The following is a 19,232-nucleotide window of genomic DNA, read 5'->3' on the forward strand; positions in this document are numbered from 1 at the left end:
GGGGGTTAATGATAATACCCCCGGGCGGTACGGGTCCCCGTGGACCCTTGGGGATCAAGGGGGGCCACGGGTGTCCACGTTTGCGGAGACGCTGCCTTCATATTAGCCTACTTTAATAACAAGCAGCTGATCTACAATTGACAATTTGACATGTCATTGCGTCGTATTCTGTCTGTCTTTCACGCACGCACGCAGACATGTCACAGACCACCACATAACCATATTTGTATGGCCATATCGTTTATAGGCCTTATAGCTGAATAGCGCCGGCCGTCGGGGGTTCATTTGGTTCCAACCGTCCCATTATGGTCAACACTTATGATATGCTATTGCATTCTTCCAACTAAAGATTTAAATATTAATCTGGCAGCTCCGAAAATAGCAGAAGATGTAATGCAGTAAATGACATGGCACGGACTGGCTCAGAAAATCTCCCTGCATCATTATATCTAAACCAGGCCTATACTGAATGTAGGCAATTGAATTCCATTACGTTTGTTTCAATCAACTGAACTAGACCAATAAAATAGTAGGCTAGTATTTATGTTTTTCGTTAATAATAATACTGCTAATTATTATTGAACGGTAAGTACGCTGGTATGTACGCTATGGTACACTATAAGCTTGTATATCTGTTTATTTTAAGCATGCCGCCGCATTCTGTCAGAATCTCGTGTGTGTGTGTGTGTGTGTGTGTGTGTGTGTGTGTGTGTGTGTGTGTGTGTGTGTGTGTGTGTGTGTGTGTGTGTGTGTGTGTGTGTGTCGCACGCGTGCGTGCGTGCGAACTTCATGACAGTGGTGCAGCATTACATTGTATTTTGATTTGAAATAAATAATGATGAATAGATGTATATACTGTTGCTTGTGTGTGTGTTATGCTATAGGGTTAGCTGGAACACACGCCCTGTATGATCTGTGGTGCGCATCTACAAGCTCCAAGTGTTGCGTTCACATGCAGCGCGTTGTGAGCTTGCAGATAGTCGGTGCCCCACTATAGAGAGATGGTAGGGTAGTGCCCAAGCCTATGATCTGTGGCTATATTAAAGGCCTTTTATATGTTATCTCACATAATGTGCGAGTCAGAGCTAATGTTACTCAATGATCATTTGCCGACTGATTGATATCACAGCACAGCGTGTGCTGCATGAGAGAGAGAGAGAGAGAGAGAGAGAGAGAGAGAGAGGGGGGGGGGGGGGGGGGGGGGGAATGTGCTCTGTTCATTGGCTCTATATAGGCCGTGCGAGACAGGATTATTTTAAATAAATATGTCTCTGTCTCTGCGTCTCTAGAGCTATAACATATATAGCACACATGTGCACACATGTGTGCTATATTAGGCGGCGGGTGCGTTTTACCTTTGGGTAGGCTGCTATAGAATTGCGTTGGGGGGGGGGGGGCTCTCGCCGCCGCTGATTTATTTATTTCCCAGATGGTCTAAAAATGAGTTATTTAGCATACTTTTACCAATGAATTAGCCTATACACAGACAGCGACTTTTGGACGTCTTTTTCTCAAGTCTCGAGTCAGTCAGTGTAGATTACCCCTCCAGGAGTAGCGGGTCATGGCTCTTCACAGACGGCACAGAGACAGCAGTCATTCCGCTGAACGTGTCAGTGTTGCTGCAGTGGTGTGGACTGTGAACCGTGAACCGTGCGGCACTGGTGGTGCTGCTGAGTGCTGACAGCCGACTCACAGCTTCTTCTTCTGAATTAGGCTACTTTATCTTTGCCTTGAAAAATAAATTTTGCGTTTTGCTGTTTCCCAAAACAAACCAGCGCACGCTACTCTTTGCTACAAAGCGACTGGAAGGACGAGGTTTACAGACATACCAATAGTAGTCAATCATATGCTGATTAGGCCAGTTGCTGTATAGTGTATATAGCCTATCCGATCAGCGATCACCAGGGGGCAGCGACAACACATACACACACACACACGCACACACACACACACACACACACACAATAGCCTTCTATAATGCTGCGCACATATATTATATATATTAAAAAAAAATACCCAGCATAATTTTTGGGAAGGCTAAGCCTTCCCTAGCCTTACGCACCCGCCGCCTATATATGTTATAGCTGTGCTGTGATATCAATCAGTCGGCAAATGATCATTGAGTAACGTTAGCTCTGACTCGCACATTATGTGAGATCACATATAAAAGGCCTTTAATATAGCCACAGATCATATAGGAATAGGCTTGGGCACTACCCTACCATCTCTCTATAGTGGGGCACCGACTATCTGCAAGCTCACAACGCGCTGCATGTGGACGCAACACTGGAGCTTGTAGATGCGCACCACAGATCATACAGGGCGTGTGTTCCAGCTAACCCTATAGCATAACACACACACAAGTAACAGTATAGACATCTATTCATCATTATTTATTTCAAATCAAAATACAATGTAATGCTGCACCACTGTCATGAAGTTCGCACGCACGCACGCGTGCGACACACACACACACACACACACACACACACACACACACACACGAGATTCTGACAGAATGCGGCGGCATGCTTAAAATAAACAGATATACAAGCTTATAGTGTACCATAGCGTACATACCAGCGTACTTACCGTTCAATAATAATTAGCAGTATTATTATTAACGAAAAACATAAATACTAGCCTACTATTTTATTGGTCTAGTTCAGTTGATTGAAACAAACGTAATGGAATTCAATTGCCTACATTCAGTAGGCCCCGACGGCCGGCGCTATTCAGCTATAAGGCCTATAAACGATATGGCCATACAAATATGGTTATGTGGTGGTCTGTGACATGTCTGCGTGCGTGCGTGAAAGACAGACAGAATACGACGCAATGACATGTCAAATTGTCAATTGTAGATCAGCTGCTTGTTATTAAAGTAGGCTAATATGAAGGCAGCGTCTCCGCAAACGTGGACACCCGTGGCCCCCCTTGATCCCCAAGGGTCCACGGGGACCCGTACCGCCCGGGGGTCCCCGGACCCGTTTGGGCGGCCCGTCAGGTGGTTTTCGAGCTTGTGGATCTGTAAAGTAAAGTTAGTAACTAATCAGAAGCAAACGTTAAACGTTTGACAAGCAATATGCAAACGTACACACACACACACACACACACACACACACACACACACACACACACACACACACACACACACACACACACACACACAGACGGACCCCGTGGACTACCGTGATCCCCAGGGGTCCACAGACGCGGGTCGGGCCATCCCGTATAGGAGCTGGTAGATCTGCTATTTTCGGTGGGCAGGTGACATGCAGCTCTGGAACGCAGGGTCGCCTGGGGACGGCGAAGCGGACCGGCAAGGTGCACGCGGTGGCCTGGCACACGTGCACACGTGGCACACGTGGCACACGTGCCAGGCCACCGCGCAGGGCGCAGGGCAGAGCAGGGCACCGCGCACCGGGCATATAACAAAGTCAACCTATTACGTCGCAAACGGGTAGATATAGCCGCGACGAGTCACGTTCTGTCGCGACGAGTCCAGCTCACGCCACAACGGGTAGATATAGCCGCGACGAGTCCCGTTATGTCAAGACGGAAAATAATAGTCAACCTATTACGTCGCAAACAAACAAACAACGTACGTCGTCGTCGTGAATGGATTTCGCTCCACCTGGAATTCAGATCAAAACAGATATATGCTCAAACTTTTTTTGCCTCAAAATAGAATGCCAAGTATTTTCCTTTTATCAGTAAACATTATAGCATTATAGCCTACATTTAAAACGATAGGTAGGCTTTAGGTTATTGGCCAGCTCTGCTTTGCAGCTGGTAAAAAAATAATCTTGGTTTGCCCTAAACAAACAAGAGAGGCTTATTTTCAGCAGGGGGCGCCATTGTGTAATTTTTGTATTGATTGATGGATATCACCGTCAATATATCTGGTTCACTATTATAATATTCTATCTATAGAATATCGATATTTTCTCATTGAAATAATAGGGATAGGCTACCAAATAAGGAAACATTTTGACTGGATATGAGAATTACCAAATGAGGGTGAACATTTGTTTGAGTGTTCATCTAAAAAATAAAAAAAAGTTTGAGGTAATCATAACCGCAGCAGTGGAAACCTGGTGGAAACTGGCAGCGTCTAGTGAGCTAATCTAGTGAGCTAATTTAAGACTTCCGGTGGACGATCTCTTCAAAATAAGAGTACCCTCTAGAGTATTGAAAAAAAGTTTAATTTGCACATTAAAACTACAAATTAAGCATTTAAATGATGCTATATGATGCTATAAGACACACATTATGTTTCTGTGTAAGAATAAGTAATTAAATCCTTATAATAATAATAATAAAGTTATCTAAATGGATAAATGCTATTCACTGGAGTGCATGGACTTTATAAAGTGGACACTGGACAAAAGACGGCTCCGCAAGGCAACTATCTGGACATACCCACGCGTTCGGGGAGATGTCCTATACCACACCCCACTCTCCGCTAAGCGGGAGAGGTGTAAAATTCACAGCAGCAGACCTTCTACTGGGGTCAAGGCTGACAAAAAGTACCGTTTCCGGACCCAGAATGGACACTGGACAAAAGACGGCTCCGCGAGGCAACTATCTGGACATACCCACGCGTTCGGGGAGATGTCCTGTACCACACCCCACTCTCCGCTAAGCGGGAGAGGTGTAAAATTCACAGCAGCAGACCTTCTACTGTGGTCAACGCTGAAAAAAGTACCGTTTCCGGACCCAGAATGGACACTGGACAAAGAGGCCTCCGCGAGGCAACTATCTGGACATACCCACACGTTCGGGGAGATGTCCTCTACCACACCACACTCTCCGCTAAGCGGGAGAGGTGTAAAATTCACAGCAGCAGACCTTCTACTGGGGTCAATGCTGACAAAAAGTACCGTTTCCGGACCCAGAATGGACACTGGACAAAGAGGCCTCCGCGAGGCAACTATCTGGACATACCCACACGTTCGGGGAGATGTCCTCTACCACACCACACTCTCCGCTAAGCGGGAGAGGTGTAAAATTCACAGCAGCAGACCTTTTACTGGGGTCAAGGCTGACAAAAAGTACCGTTTCCGGACCCAGAATGGACACTGGACAAAAGACGGCTCCGCGAGGCAACTATCTGGACATACCCACGCGTTCGGGGAGATGTCCTGTACCACACCCCACTCTCCGCTAAGCGGGAGAGGTGTAAAATTCACAGCAGCAGACCTTCTACTGGGGTCAATGCTGACAAAAAGTACCGTTTCCGGACCCAGAATGGACACTGGACAAAGAGGCCTCCGCGAGGCAACTATCTGGACATACCCACACGTTCGGGGAGATGTCCTCTACCACACCACACTCTCCGCTAAGCGGGAGAGGTGTAAAATTCACAGCAGCAGACCTTCTACTGGGGTCAAGGCTGACAAAAAGTACCGTTTCCGGACCCAGAATGGACACTGGACAAAAGACGGCTCCGCGAGGCAACTATCTGGACATACCCACGCGTTCGGGGAGATGTCCTGTACCACACCCCACTCTCCGCTAAGCGGGAGAGGTGTAAAATTCACAGCAGCAGACCTTCTACTGTGGTCAACGCTGAAAAAAGTACCGTTTCCGGACCCAGAATGGACACTGGACAAAGAGGCCTCCGCGAGGCAACTATCTGGACATACCCACACGTTCGGGGGGATGTCCTCTACCACACCACACTCTCCGCTAAGCGGGAGAGGTGTAAAATTCACAGCAGCAGACCTTCTACTGGGGTCAATGCTGACAAAAAGTACCGTTTCCGGACCCAGAATGGACACTGGACAAAGAGGCCTCCGCGAGGCAACTATCTGGACATACCCACACGTTCGGGGAGATGTCCTCTACTACACCACACTCTCCGCTAAGCGGGAGAGGTGTAAAATTCACAGCAGCAGACCTTCTACTGGGGTCAAGGCTGACAAAAAGTACCGTTTCCGGACCCAGAATGGACACTGGACAAAAGACGGCTCCGCGAGGCAACTATCTGGACATACCCACGCGTTCGGGGAGATGTCCTGTACCACACCCCACTCTCCGCTAAGCGGGAGAGGTGTAAAATTCACAGCAGCAGACCTTCTACTGTGGTCAACGCTGAAAAAAGTACCGTTTCCGGACCCAGAATGGACACTGGACAAAGAGGCCTCCGCGAGGCAACTATCTGGACATACCCACGCGTTCGGGGAGATGTCCTCTACCACACCACACTCTCCGCTAAGCGGGAGAGGTGTAAAATTCACAGCAGCAGACCTTCTACTGGGGTCAACGCTCAAAAAAGTGCTGTGCCTTGGGGCATTGACATGAAATCACTTTCTCTACGCAAGCTAAGTCAGGTCAAGGAGTTACCTCTAGCTTTGGAATGGGTGTCACTTGTGTGCGTTGATTGCATCTGTCTGTGCATTTATGCATTTGTTTGTCCTGACGAAACTTGATTATTTCTCGACTGTTTATTTTCTCGTATGACACGACATAGAAACTACTTGTGACTACTGTCTTTGTGTGCTGTCGAGCGGATGTTCTTTGCATCAAAGGTATAGCCTGCTGTGTCATTCGATTCATTTGTCCAGATATGCCATTTATGATCTTTAAGGATGTACAATGACGCATATGGTGGCCTGTCGAAAAATACACACATACTGGTCAAAGCATACTCATTTTGGTGGTACAGACAGGATAAATTGAACGTTTTTGGAATTTTTGTGCCAGCTCTTAACAGGAGAAGTAAGGTCTGTGGGCTGTTAATTACTTCATATGTTGATAAGCTCTTTTCCTGCTGACATGTTTCACATTGTTCAGATTGAGCAGGTAATATTTGTGCAATAGTGTCTAAGATGCCTTTTTGTGACACGTCAAGTGGCTGCACTATGAATTGTGACATGTTCTTTGTAGATGGTAAGGCCTTGTCACCACATTGAGTACAACTATACAGACTAAGACTTTTCAGGCAAAGCAGGTCATCTCCAAGGAAAGGAGACCGAAGTGTGTATTCTACAAAGCTGTTTAATATGGTGCATTCTTCTGTCCTAGAACATTTCTGAGACACTAATGACACTGATGTGTTGGCTAGATTGAATTTCTCAAGTTTCCGTCTAAATGTTGAGTCCTGCGCTGCTGCTTCTTCAAGCCGTGTGTGACATTTTTTGATAGCAGATGTCTGTTGTAGAAATGTTAGAATTGGTAATGGTATAGCTTCACACATATTGTCATTTAGACTTTCATTGCATAAAACCACATCATCATCATCTTCTTCCAAATTGTCCTCCGTTATTGTTCTGTTAATTGCTTTCAACTGTCCAGGCACAGAATGTACAGATGTCTGTATGTTTTGCTTGAACAACTGTGTGGACACCACACATACTCAACCAAACTACTAGTTTGTGTATAAAATCTAATGGGTCATTGTGCATTCCTAAGGCCAAGTAAGATGCTATTCACTAGTTGTTGAGTGACACCACAGATTGTTTTGCAATCAAATGTGTGACCTGGATTTTGAAAAAACGCTTGAATGAGAGCTGCTAAATTCCCCGGCATAGATGACAACTGAACCATCGAAGTAGGTGTCAATGGTTTCAATTTATCTTGTACTACTTGTAGATGCAGTATACCCACGCGTTCGGGGAGATGTCCTGTACCACACCCCACTCTCCGCTAAGTGGGAGAGGTGTAAAATTCACGGCAGCAGACCTTCTACTGAGGTCAACGCTCAAAAAAGTGCTGTGCCTTGGGGCATTGACAATTATTTAATTAACGAATTAAATAACCTTATTTTATTCTGAAGGCAACCGGATGTCTTAAATTAGCTAGCTCTCAGACAGGAAATTCTAAATTAGCTCATAAGACGGAGCCAAATATCTGTCTGAGAGTGGAGCCTGCCTGGCAAATTACATGGGGGGTCCTTTTTGTGGGCTTGGCCGAAAGTGGGCGTTACCAAAAGGTGGGCGTGGCCATGGCCGCCAGAAGTCTGTCAGATTTTGACAGCTTCAAATTAGTGTTAAACATAATATAACCCAATTGACTCCAGTCCTCTCTGTTTAATATATCTATAATGAAACTATATAAACTATGCATATACCATGAAGTGCTATGACTACTAGCTCTGGTCCATAGCTCTAATGCGTTTCATTTAGAGCTATGTTACTCTAAACTTCCCCGCTCGCATGAATGCAGACCAGCCTCTACTCTTTGGCGTAAATAAAAAGAACGTTTTTGCTACACATAAAAACAAAGGCGAGTTGTGTCATTAGAAAGCCTACTTTGGTAATTGGTTCTAGTTCTAGTGAACAGAAATAATAAATAAATAGACTTGGTAACCTAACTGTAGGGAGTGCAAACACATTAAAGAACCTGGGGGTTATCATCTATGAAAAGGCAACACAATGAGCAGAAAATAAAAATGAACCATGTAAATACAACAAATTGAGCAGAGCACTGCAGGGAGTTGAACCCCATTCCGGTAAACCAGAAGTACCACAACCAGTGCCTTGGTTTTTGTTTTGTTTTACGAGGTCCATTCGTTGAAATGTAAATGTTGCATTGCAACGGTAAAGTAATTTCACAATTGACATTGTAGGCAATAATTAATAACGGTATGGCACCAGGCCAAAGCCATGGGGATAGAGTATGTTTTGCACTCTGAGTGAGTGTGTGTGTGTGTGTGTGTCCGTCAGTTTGTTAACAGCTAATCTCCAGCACCATTAACCCGGTCGATGCCAAATTTTGCACACACACTCCCTGGATGCCAACGATGAACCTCTGTCCCAAATTTTCCAGAACGGCCTGTATAGCACCACACATTTTTGTATGCCCTCCGAGACTATGGACTATAGCCTTTCGCTTTTCCGCGATTTAACCTTTTTTCAAATCGTGAACAATGATGAAGAATCGCGCACTATAGCATGCCACTTAATGACCTTGGGGTCATCAAGGTCATTGATATTGATCAATAACCTTGAGCAGTATAAATGACCTTCAATAAGACTAGTAAATGACCTTGACCAGTATAAATGACCTTGACAAGTACAAATGACCTTGACCAGTATAAATGACCGTGACCAGTATATGACTGACCAGTATAAATTACCTTCATGAGACTAGTAAATGACCTTGACCAGTATAAATTACCTTCATAAGACTAGTAAATGATCTTCACCAGTATGAATTACCTTGACCAGTATGCGGTCCGTGACCATGGACTATAGCCTTTCGCTTTTCCTTGATTTTCACCTTTAAAAAATCCTCAACAATGATGAAGAATCGCACACTATAGCGCGCCGCTCAATGACCTGAGACCATGGACCAATGAATGAAATACAACACATTGAGCAGGGCACTGCAGGGAGTTGAACCCCGTTCCGGTAAACCAGAAGTCCGACACCAGTGCCTTAGTTTTTGTGTTGTTGTTCATTTAAAGGTCCAGGTGTGCATACGCATGTGCCCCTGTGTGTGTAGGTGCATGTGTGCATGTGTGTGCACGCTTCAATGACCACTGTTGGACCCAATGGCGATCAAGGACCTCAGGGAGCCACCCATAATTCACAACAGTCACAGCAAACTCTATTGCATCACAACTGGTGTAGTTATTGGATGGAGCCCGCACACCACCAAAAAAAAGAAAAACAACATACTATAGCAGGGGTATTCAACTGGCGGACCGCGGTCCGCGACCGGACCGCGGACCACCTCTTTGCGGACCACCAAAAAAAAAAAAAAAAAAAAAAAAAAAAACATTTTTTTTTTTTCTTTTTTTTTAAGTTAATAATTTAAATAACATCAGATGGTATACATTTCTCATGTGAAATTGCTGCAAAGGCCCCCAAAATGTCCCCCAAAATTCTGGCGCGCGCTACGCGCGCACAGTGTGGCCTGCCAGGGCGTATAACTCCCGGCCTGATTTGGAGTTCCACTCCAGGCCTGCACTCTGCACCCCATTATTAGTTGGGTGGAAGGGGATCTGATTTGTATAAGCTTGGCTTGACCATACTAAACGGGCATAGAGCCCCGCTCTCCGATGGACGCCGCGCATGGGACCGGACCTCTGTCTTATTCAAAAAAATATTTGTGGACCTTCATCATTTCTAGTTGAGGACCCCTGTACTATAGTATGCCCTCCGTGACCATGGACTTTAGCCTTTCGCTTTTCTGCAATTTAACCTTTTTTCAAATCCTCAACAATGATGAAGAATCGCGCACTATAGCGTGCCACTTAATGACCTTGACCAATATCAATGACCTTGAGCAGTATAAATTACCTTCAATAAGACTAGTAAATGACCTTGACCAGTATAAATGACCTTGACAAGTACAAATGACCTTGACCAGTATAAATGACCTTCACCAGTAGAAATGACCGTGACCAGTATATGACTGTGACCAGTATAAATTACCTTCATGAGACTAGTAATTGACCTTGACCAGTATAAATGACCTTTAGAAGACTAGTAAATGATCTTCACCAGTATAAATGACCTTTAGAAGACTAGTAAATGATCTTCACCAGTATAAATGACCTTGACCAGTATGCGGTCCGTGACCATGGACTATAGCCTTTTGCTTTTCCTTGATTTTCACCTTTAAAAAATCCTCAACAATGATGAAGAATCGCACACTATAGCGCGCCGCTCAATGACCTGAGACCATGGACCAATGAATGAAATACAACACATTGAGCAGGGCACTGCAGGGAGTTGAACCCCGTTCCGGTAAACCAGAAGTCCGACACCAGTGCCTTAGTTTTTGTGTTGTTGTTCATTTAAAGGTCCAGGTGTGCATACGCATGTGCCCCTGTGTGCGTAGGTGCATGTGTGCATGCGTGTGCACGCTTCAATGACCACTGTTGGACCCAATGGCGATCAAGGACCTCAGGGAGCCACCCATAATTCACAACAGTCACAGCGAACTCTGTTAAATCACAACTGGTGGCCAACAGTCGTAACCAACACCGCCACGACCCACAGGAGAATACCATCGCACAGTGGTATCAGACCAACCACAATCAGCCAGCCCTCAAACCAAACCCTTCGACCTAGAAGAACTCAAAACTGCAATGGGAAAGTTGAAACCCGGAAAAGCAGCAGGGATTGATGACATACTGGCAGAAATTATACAGCACCTGGAACCTAACGCAAAGACCTGGCTCGTGGGGATGCTGAACACATGCATGGCACAGAAAACCATCCCTTCTGTCTGGAGAAAAGCCAAAGTGGTTGCAATCCCCAAACCTGGCAAAGACCCATCATCCTCAAAGAGCTACCGACCCATTTCCCTCCTCTGCATCACCTACAAGAGAGGCTGCTACTCCAACGCCTCATACCACTCATAGACACCAAGCTGACTAAAGACCAAGCTGGTTTCCGTCCCGTCCTGTGCTGGACAGAGCTCAACCTCACCCAACACATTGAGGATGGGTTTGAGGGAAAACAAATAACTGGAGCAGCAACTGGAGGGCGAAGCAAGCACGCAGGCAGCTTGTGCCTGCCTGCGTGCCTGCCTGCCTTCCTCATGTGGAAGCTGCATAGTTGAGTTTGTGTGTGTGTTTCTTTTTCTGTCTTTCTTTCTTAGGACGAAGATCAAGGTAGACGCTGTTGGAAGGCTTAACACAAGCCGATGCCCCTAGAGATCCATCCCAAAGCTTCCCTCAGGGAGTCCAGCAAGCCAGCTAGCCAGCAAGCCCGCCCAGTCAGCCAACGCAGCCAGCCAGCTCCGCCAGTCAGCCAGTGTAGAAAGTCAGGCTGCCAAGCCAGCGCACATCAGCCCTTGCAGTCAACCATTGTAGCCATACCAGCCTTGCTCAGTCAGCTCAGCCAGGCCTCTCTCGAGGCCTGGCTCTCTGTCTGCCTGGCCCGGTCTGCCCCGCCCTGCCTTGCAGCAACAGAACCAGCCTTGCTGGCAAGCCAGCCAGCTCAGAATACGAGCTCAGCAAGCCAGCGCAGCTGGCAAGCACGCAGTTAGTCTAAACCAGTTTCAGACTGGCAGGCCAAGGCAGACAGACAGGAAGACCGAGGCGCCTAGGCAGGCAGACAGGCCAGGAAGGCAACAAAGTGCAGGCAGGGGGACTGTCCGGCCTAAGGCTGCGCTGCAAGGGTTGGAGCCTGGCCAGCTCCTGCTGGTCTAGACTGAGTGGCTGTGGCTGCACAGTAAGGCTGCGGTAACCTAGTCTGGGCTTGCTGCTGCACTGGCTTGCTCAGCTCGCATTCTGAGCTGGCTGGCTTTCCAGAAAGGCTGGTTCTGTTGCTGCAAGGCAGGGCAGGGCAGACCGGGCCAGGCAGACAGAGAGCCAGGCCTCAAGAGAGGCCTGGCTGAGCTGACTGAGCAAGGCTGGTATGGCTGCAATGGCTGACTGCAAGGGCTGATATGCTCTGGCTTGGCAGCCTGACTTTCTACACTGGCTGACTGGCGGAGCTGACTGGCTGCGTTGGCTGACTGGGCAGGCTCGCTGGCTAGCTGGCTTGCTGTGCTCCCTGAGGGAAGCTTTGGGATGGATCTCTAGGGGCATCGGCTAGTGTTGAGCCTTCCTATGGCGTCTACCTTGATCTCCGTCCTAAGAAAGAAAGACAGAAAAAGAAAGACACACAAACCCAACTATGCAGCTTCCACCTGAGGAACCGAGACGCGAGAAAAGAACTGAGCGTCACTTGGGATGGTCACAAACTCTCCAACCATACCCACCCCATGTATCTTGGAGTTACACTGGACAGGACACTCTTCTTCAAAAAAACACCTGGAGAACACAAAAGCCACGGTCAACACCCACAATAACATCCTGTGAAAACTAGTGAACTCCCAAGTGGGGCGCAGACCCACAAACAATCCGTGCAACTGCCATGGCCCTGTCTTTCTCTACAGCAGAGTATGCCTGCTCAAGCTGGAGCCGATCACGTCACACCAAATTGGTCGACACAGCCCTAAATGACACCTGTCGCATCATCACAGGATGGGTCAAGACAACACCTGTCCCGTCCGTGCCTTTATGCGCTAGCCGGCACCTCCCCCCGCACATCAGACGACTGTGTAACGCTCAAGATGAATGGAAAACACAGGAGATAGACAGTGAAGTCTGGAATGAAATGATAGAGAACACCTCACACACACAGTTTCCTTTCGTGGCCGTTTACATTCGAGGGTCGCCGGTCCTCTCGAACGGAACAGTTTAACGTCATGCCCAGGACGAAAAGATATAGAGAACACCATAATGACAAATAACAGCAGGAAGGCATGGGCCACAATCCACCGTCTTGGCAAAGACCACACCACCCATAATTCACAACGGTCACAGCAAACTCTGTTGCATCACAACTGGTGTAGGTATTGGATGGAGCCCGCACACCACAGGTATAAGAAAGACGTGATGCAGAGGAGGGAAATGGGTCGGTAGCTCTTCGGGGATAATGGGTCTTTGCCAGGTTTAGGGATTGCAACTACTCCAGCCTTTTTCCAAACAGAAGGGATGGTTTTCTGTGCTATGCATGTGTTCAGCATCCCCACAAGCCAGGTCCTTGCGATAGGTCCCAGGTGCTGTATCATTTCTGCCAGTATGCCATCAATCCCTGCTGCTTTTCCGGGTTTCAACTTTCCCATTGCAGTTTCACGTTCTTCTAAGTCGAAGGGTTTGGTTTGAGGGCTGGCTGATTGTGGTTGGTCTGATACCACTGTGCGATGGTATTCTATGTGGGTCGGTGGCGGTGTTGGTTACAACTGTTGGCCACCAGTTGTGACCAAGACCGCCACCGACCCACAGGAGAATACCATCGCACAGTGGTATCAGACCAACCACAATCAGCCAGCCCTCAAACCAAACCCTTCGACCTAGAAGAACTTGAAACTGCAATGGGAAAGTTGAAACCCGGAAAAGCAGCAGGGATTGATGACCTACTGGCAGAAATGTTACAGCACCTGGGACCCAACGCAAAGACCTGGCTTGTGGGGATGCTGAACACATGCATAGCACAGAAAACCATCCCTTCTGTCTGGGAAAAGGCCAAAGTGGTTGCAATCCCTAAACCTGGCAAAGACCCATTATCCACAAAGAGCTACCGACCCATTTCCCTCTGCATCACCTACAAGGCTATATGAGAAGCTGCTACTCCAACGCCTTGTTGCCACTCATAGATACCAAGCTGACTAAAGACCAAGCTGGTTTCCGTCCCAGCCGCTCCTGTGCTGGACAGAGCTCTGCTCAACCTCACCCAACACATTGAGGATGGGTTTGAGGGGAAACAAATAACTGGAGCAGCATTCAGAGATCTCTCTGCTGCCTACGACACTGTCCAACACCGCACAATGGTCAGGAAAAGCCTCCTCAACAACAGGCGCTTCTATGTCCAGTTAAATGACCAGAGGAGTAAATGGAAAGCCCAAAAGAACGGCCTCCAACAAGGTAGCGTGCTCGCCCCCCTCCTTTTCAATATCTACACAAACGACCAGCCACTACCCAATGCCTAATGCCAGCGTTTCATCTACGCCGACAACCTCTGCATTACGACCCAACAAGCAGACTTCCAGAAGATTGAGTCTGTCCTTGAAAGTGCCCTCCAAGAAATGTCAAGCTACTACAATACAACCACCTGAAACCCAACCTATAGAGAACACCTCACACACACATAATTTCCTTTCGTGGCCGTTTACATTCGAGGGTCGCTGGTCCTCTCGAACGGAACAGTTTAACGTCATGCCCAGGACGAAAAGATATAGAGAACACCAACATGTCAAATAACAGCAGGAAGGCATGGGCCACAATCCACCGTCTTGGCAAAATCCACACCACCCATAATTCACAACGGTCACAGCAAACTCTGTTGCATCACAACTGGTGTAGGTATTGGATGGAGCCCGCACACCACAGGTATAAGAAAGACGTTCTTTGTTGAAATACTGACAGCGTTTCGATCCATTTGATCTTCATCAGGTCATGTGTACACAAAACATACACTTTTATACTAAGGGAGTGCCCCCATTAAACAATCAAAATACCACATTTTGGTGCCCCTCCCATCACTGCAGGTGTGACACGTCAACCCTGAGTGAGTAGGTGGGGACCCAGACATATTGATGTAAATATAGTCTGTTCAGAAATTGTAGTGCCTCTCATAGAGCTTGTAGGTGATGCAGAGGAGGGAAATGGGTCGGTAGCTCTTCGGGGATAATGGGTCTTTGCCAGGTTTAGGGATTGCAACTACTCCAGCCTTTTTCCAAACAGAAGGGATGGTTTTCTGTGCTATGCATGTGTTCAGCATCCCCACAAGCCAGGTCCTTGCGATAGGTCCCAGGTGCTGTATCATTTCTGCCAGTATGCCATCAATCCCTGCTGCTTTTCCGGGTTTCAACTTTCCCATTGCAGTTTCACGTTCTAAGTCGAAGGGTTTGGTTTGAGGGCTGGCTGATTGTGGTTGGTCTGATACCACTGTGCGATGGTATTCTATGTGGGTCGGTGGCGGTGTTGGTTACAACTGTTGGCCACCAGTTGTGACCAAGACCGCCACCGACCCACAGGAGAATACCATCGCACAGTGGTATCAGACCAACCACAATCAGCCAGCCCTCAAACCAAACCCTTCGACCTAGAAGAACTTGAAACTGCAATGGGAAAGTTGAAACCCGGAAAAGCAGCAGGGATTGATGACCTACTGGCAGAAATGTTACAGCACCTGGGACCCAACGCAAAGACCTGGCTTGTGGGGATGCTGAACACATGCATAGCACAGAAAACCATCCCTTCTGTCTGGGAAAAGGCCAACGTGGTTGCAATCCCTAAACCTGGCATAGACCCATTATCCACAAAGAGCTACCGACCCATTTCCCTCTGCATCACCTACAAGGCTATATGAGAAGCTGCTACTCCAACGCCTTGTTGCCACTCATAGATACCAAGCTGACTAAAGACCAAGCTGGTTTCCGTCCCAGCCGCTCCTGTGCTGGACAGAGCTCAACCTCACCCAACACATTGAGGATGGGTTTGAGGGGAAACAAATAACTGGAGCAGCATTCAGAGATCTCTCTGCTGCCTACGACACTGTCCAACACCGCACAATGGTCAGGAAAAGCCTCCTCAACAACAGGCGCTTCTATGTTCAGTTAAATGACCAGAGGAGTAAATGGAAAGCCGAAAAGAACGGCCTCCCACAAGGTAGCGCGCTCGCCCCCCTCCTTTTCAATATCTAAACAAACGACCAGCCACTTGAAACCCAACCCATCAAAAACCCAACTATGCAGCTTCCACCTGAGGAACCGAGACGCAAAAAAAGAACTGAGCATCACAAACTCTCAAACCATACCCACCCCATGTAACTTGGAGTTACACTGGACAGTTTAACGTCATGCCCAGGACGAAAAGTTATAGAGAACACCAACATGACAAACCCTACACTTAAACCCTCTATATTTAATAAAAAACAATTCTGGACAGGAATCCTGTATTGCAGGGGTGCCCAAAAGGTACATCGTGATCTACCAGTAATCACAAAGGCTGTGCAGGTAGACCATATGGCATGCCCCTGTATATAATCTATCACTTGAATTAAGGTGACTTGACACCAGCTCAAATGTTGCACACAAACATCAGTAGCAAAAGTACAAAGTTATTGTGACAGTAATAATTGCTATAGTGTGTGTTCAGTAACAGGAATATTCCTGTCTCTCCAGCTCTTTAATAAATAGAAAAGGGTTTAATCAGGAGTTGTAGTAGCCACAGGATAATCTAAGCGGTGGATATTGCTCTTGTCTTCATGTCTTTATGTATGTAAATTGTCTTGTTGTTTGTGTCAAATGCGTGTATATGTGTTCTGCATATACTTGGCTGCTGTGTTGCAAGATAATGGGAGTTACTGATACTATGGGAGTGAATGGGAGTGAAAGGGAGGTACTGTTACTATGGGACTGATACTATGGGAGTGCATGGGAGTGGATGGGAGTGAATGGGAGGTATTGTTACTATGGGACTGATACTATTTGAGTGAATGGGAGTGAATGGGAGGTACTGTTACTATGGGACTGATACGATGAGAGTGAATGGGACTGAATGGGGTGTACTGTTACTATGTGACTGAATGGGAGTGAATAAAAGTGAATGGGACTGAATGAGAGGTACCGTTACTATGGGACTGTGTTTAACAAAAAACTGGAGAGACCGGGAGACCTCTGTTACTGAACAAACACTATAGCAATGATTTTGTCACAATATAGAGCTATTTAACACTGTTACTGAACACACACTATAGCAATGATTACTGTCACACTATAGAGCTATTTAACACTGTTACTGAACACACACTATAGCAATGATTACTGTCACACTATAGAGCTATTTAACACTGTTACTGAACACACACTATAGCAATGATTACTATCACACTATAGAGCTATTTAACACTGTTACTGAACACACACTATAGCAATGATTACTGTCACACTATAGAGCTATTTAACACTGTTACTGAACACACACTATAGCAATGATTACTGTCACACTATAGAGCTATTTAACACTGTTACTGAACACACACTCTATAGCAATGATTACTGTCACAATACAGAGCAATTTAATTTAGGTAACCAAATTGACCCCAATAGTAGATCTTTACACTCTCAATAGTTCAATTGTTGTTAAGCATCTGCTTAATTTCCAAAAAACTACACAATTAGAGAATGTAGAAGATTGCTACTTTTGATCCTTGGATTTTATAATGCTGATTGTAGCATAGCGATAGTGGTTAGTGACTGAGCTTTGTTAACATGAGTGCCCGGGATCGTTTCCCACCAATTTCAAAGAATGTTTGTTGCTTCGTGCCAATTTTCACAGAATGTTTGTCCTTTTACCTACCAGACAATACTCTTCTCACCTCTAGTCGATTATTTATTCAGCGTTTGAGCCACGGACCAACATTTGAGGCCATCTAGTCTCTCAGACCCATTTGAGCCACTGACCACCATTGTGAGAGTCTATTAATGTGAAATGGTGGTCCGTGGCTCAAACATGTTATCACTTTTGAAGTTACTTGTTGTGTTTAGATATGTAAATACTACTCTTTAAAGCCGTGTTTCGGTAGTCGAGTGGGTACTGTCGACGGTTAGTAAACATTGAGGCCGGGCATAGTTGTTTATAAACCTTCGACACTAACCATTCGGCTACTGAAACACTGTTTTACAGTTTCGTACAAACATCATATATAAACATCATAACAAGTAACTTCAAGTGATAGACGTTTGAACACACAAACAACAACAGCGTTAAGTATTAAATAACATGTATCACTTACTTGCTCCGAAGACCGATGGTGACGTGGCACTTCCAAACAAACACTGACCAAACCTACCTCCACGCGTCTCTTCCGTATTTGAGGGCGGCGGCACTTCCTTCCGGTGTGAGGCCACGCCCGCGAGATTTAACCGGGAATCTATTGTAGTCATATTGTAGTCATATTGCCCCTACGTTACATCCGTGTCCCTTGGTCCCATTGATTGATTGATTGAAATATTTATTAACAGTTTGTAGAATTTACAGTACATTTTAAGCACAAACTCAATACAAAAGACTGTCAACTGTGAGTGGACGACCCAATTAAGCATTACACTTGTTTACAACAGGGTCCACATTGTTCAATTCATCAAAACATTTAGAGACATACAAATAGACACTTCTATGTAGCTAAAGAACATCCGCTTCTAATGCAAAATAGCTACATATGAACGCGTGAATCTTTTTTTTTTTTTTACAATAACGTTATTTGTCAGAAAGGAAGCCATTGAGGGTTAAAATGGGTCTTAATGCTTCCAACTCATATAACTGTCACCAACAACACTTTTAATGATATTACATGAAGCAGACAGCCCTGTGATGAAACCTTTAGCATTACACTGTGGTTAATACGTTTTTATTCACAATGGAATGTTATTGTACTCTTAATATATCATGGTGTAGCACAGCACAGTAGATTCATATTTCAATCGATCTGGGATGTTAAAATTGTGCAAAACTCTGTTCAATGAATGGCCTCTTCTGCTACATTAAAATTACTAAACATTAAACGTTACTTATACCTGTTATTGAGACTCCTATAGAGCATGTTGACATGGATAGCTTGGTTAGTAGTATCTCTGTTAGTTAATGCAGTTTGATTGATTCAATTAATAGCCTATTTTATTAGACAAAAATGTAGAACAGTAGTGTCATAGAGTGGAAAATGCCATTTGGTTTAATGTCACAGAATGCAGTGCCACGTAGAGCAGCATGATAAATG

This window comes from Protomyctophum parallelum (genome assembly GCF_964188405.1).
Source record: "Protomyctophum parallelum genome assembly, chromosome: 14".
Lineage (NCBI taxonomy): Eukaryota > Metazoa > Chordata > Actinopteri > Myctophiformes > Myctophidae > Protomyctophum > Protomyctophum parallelum.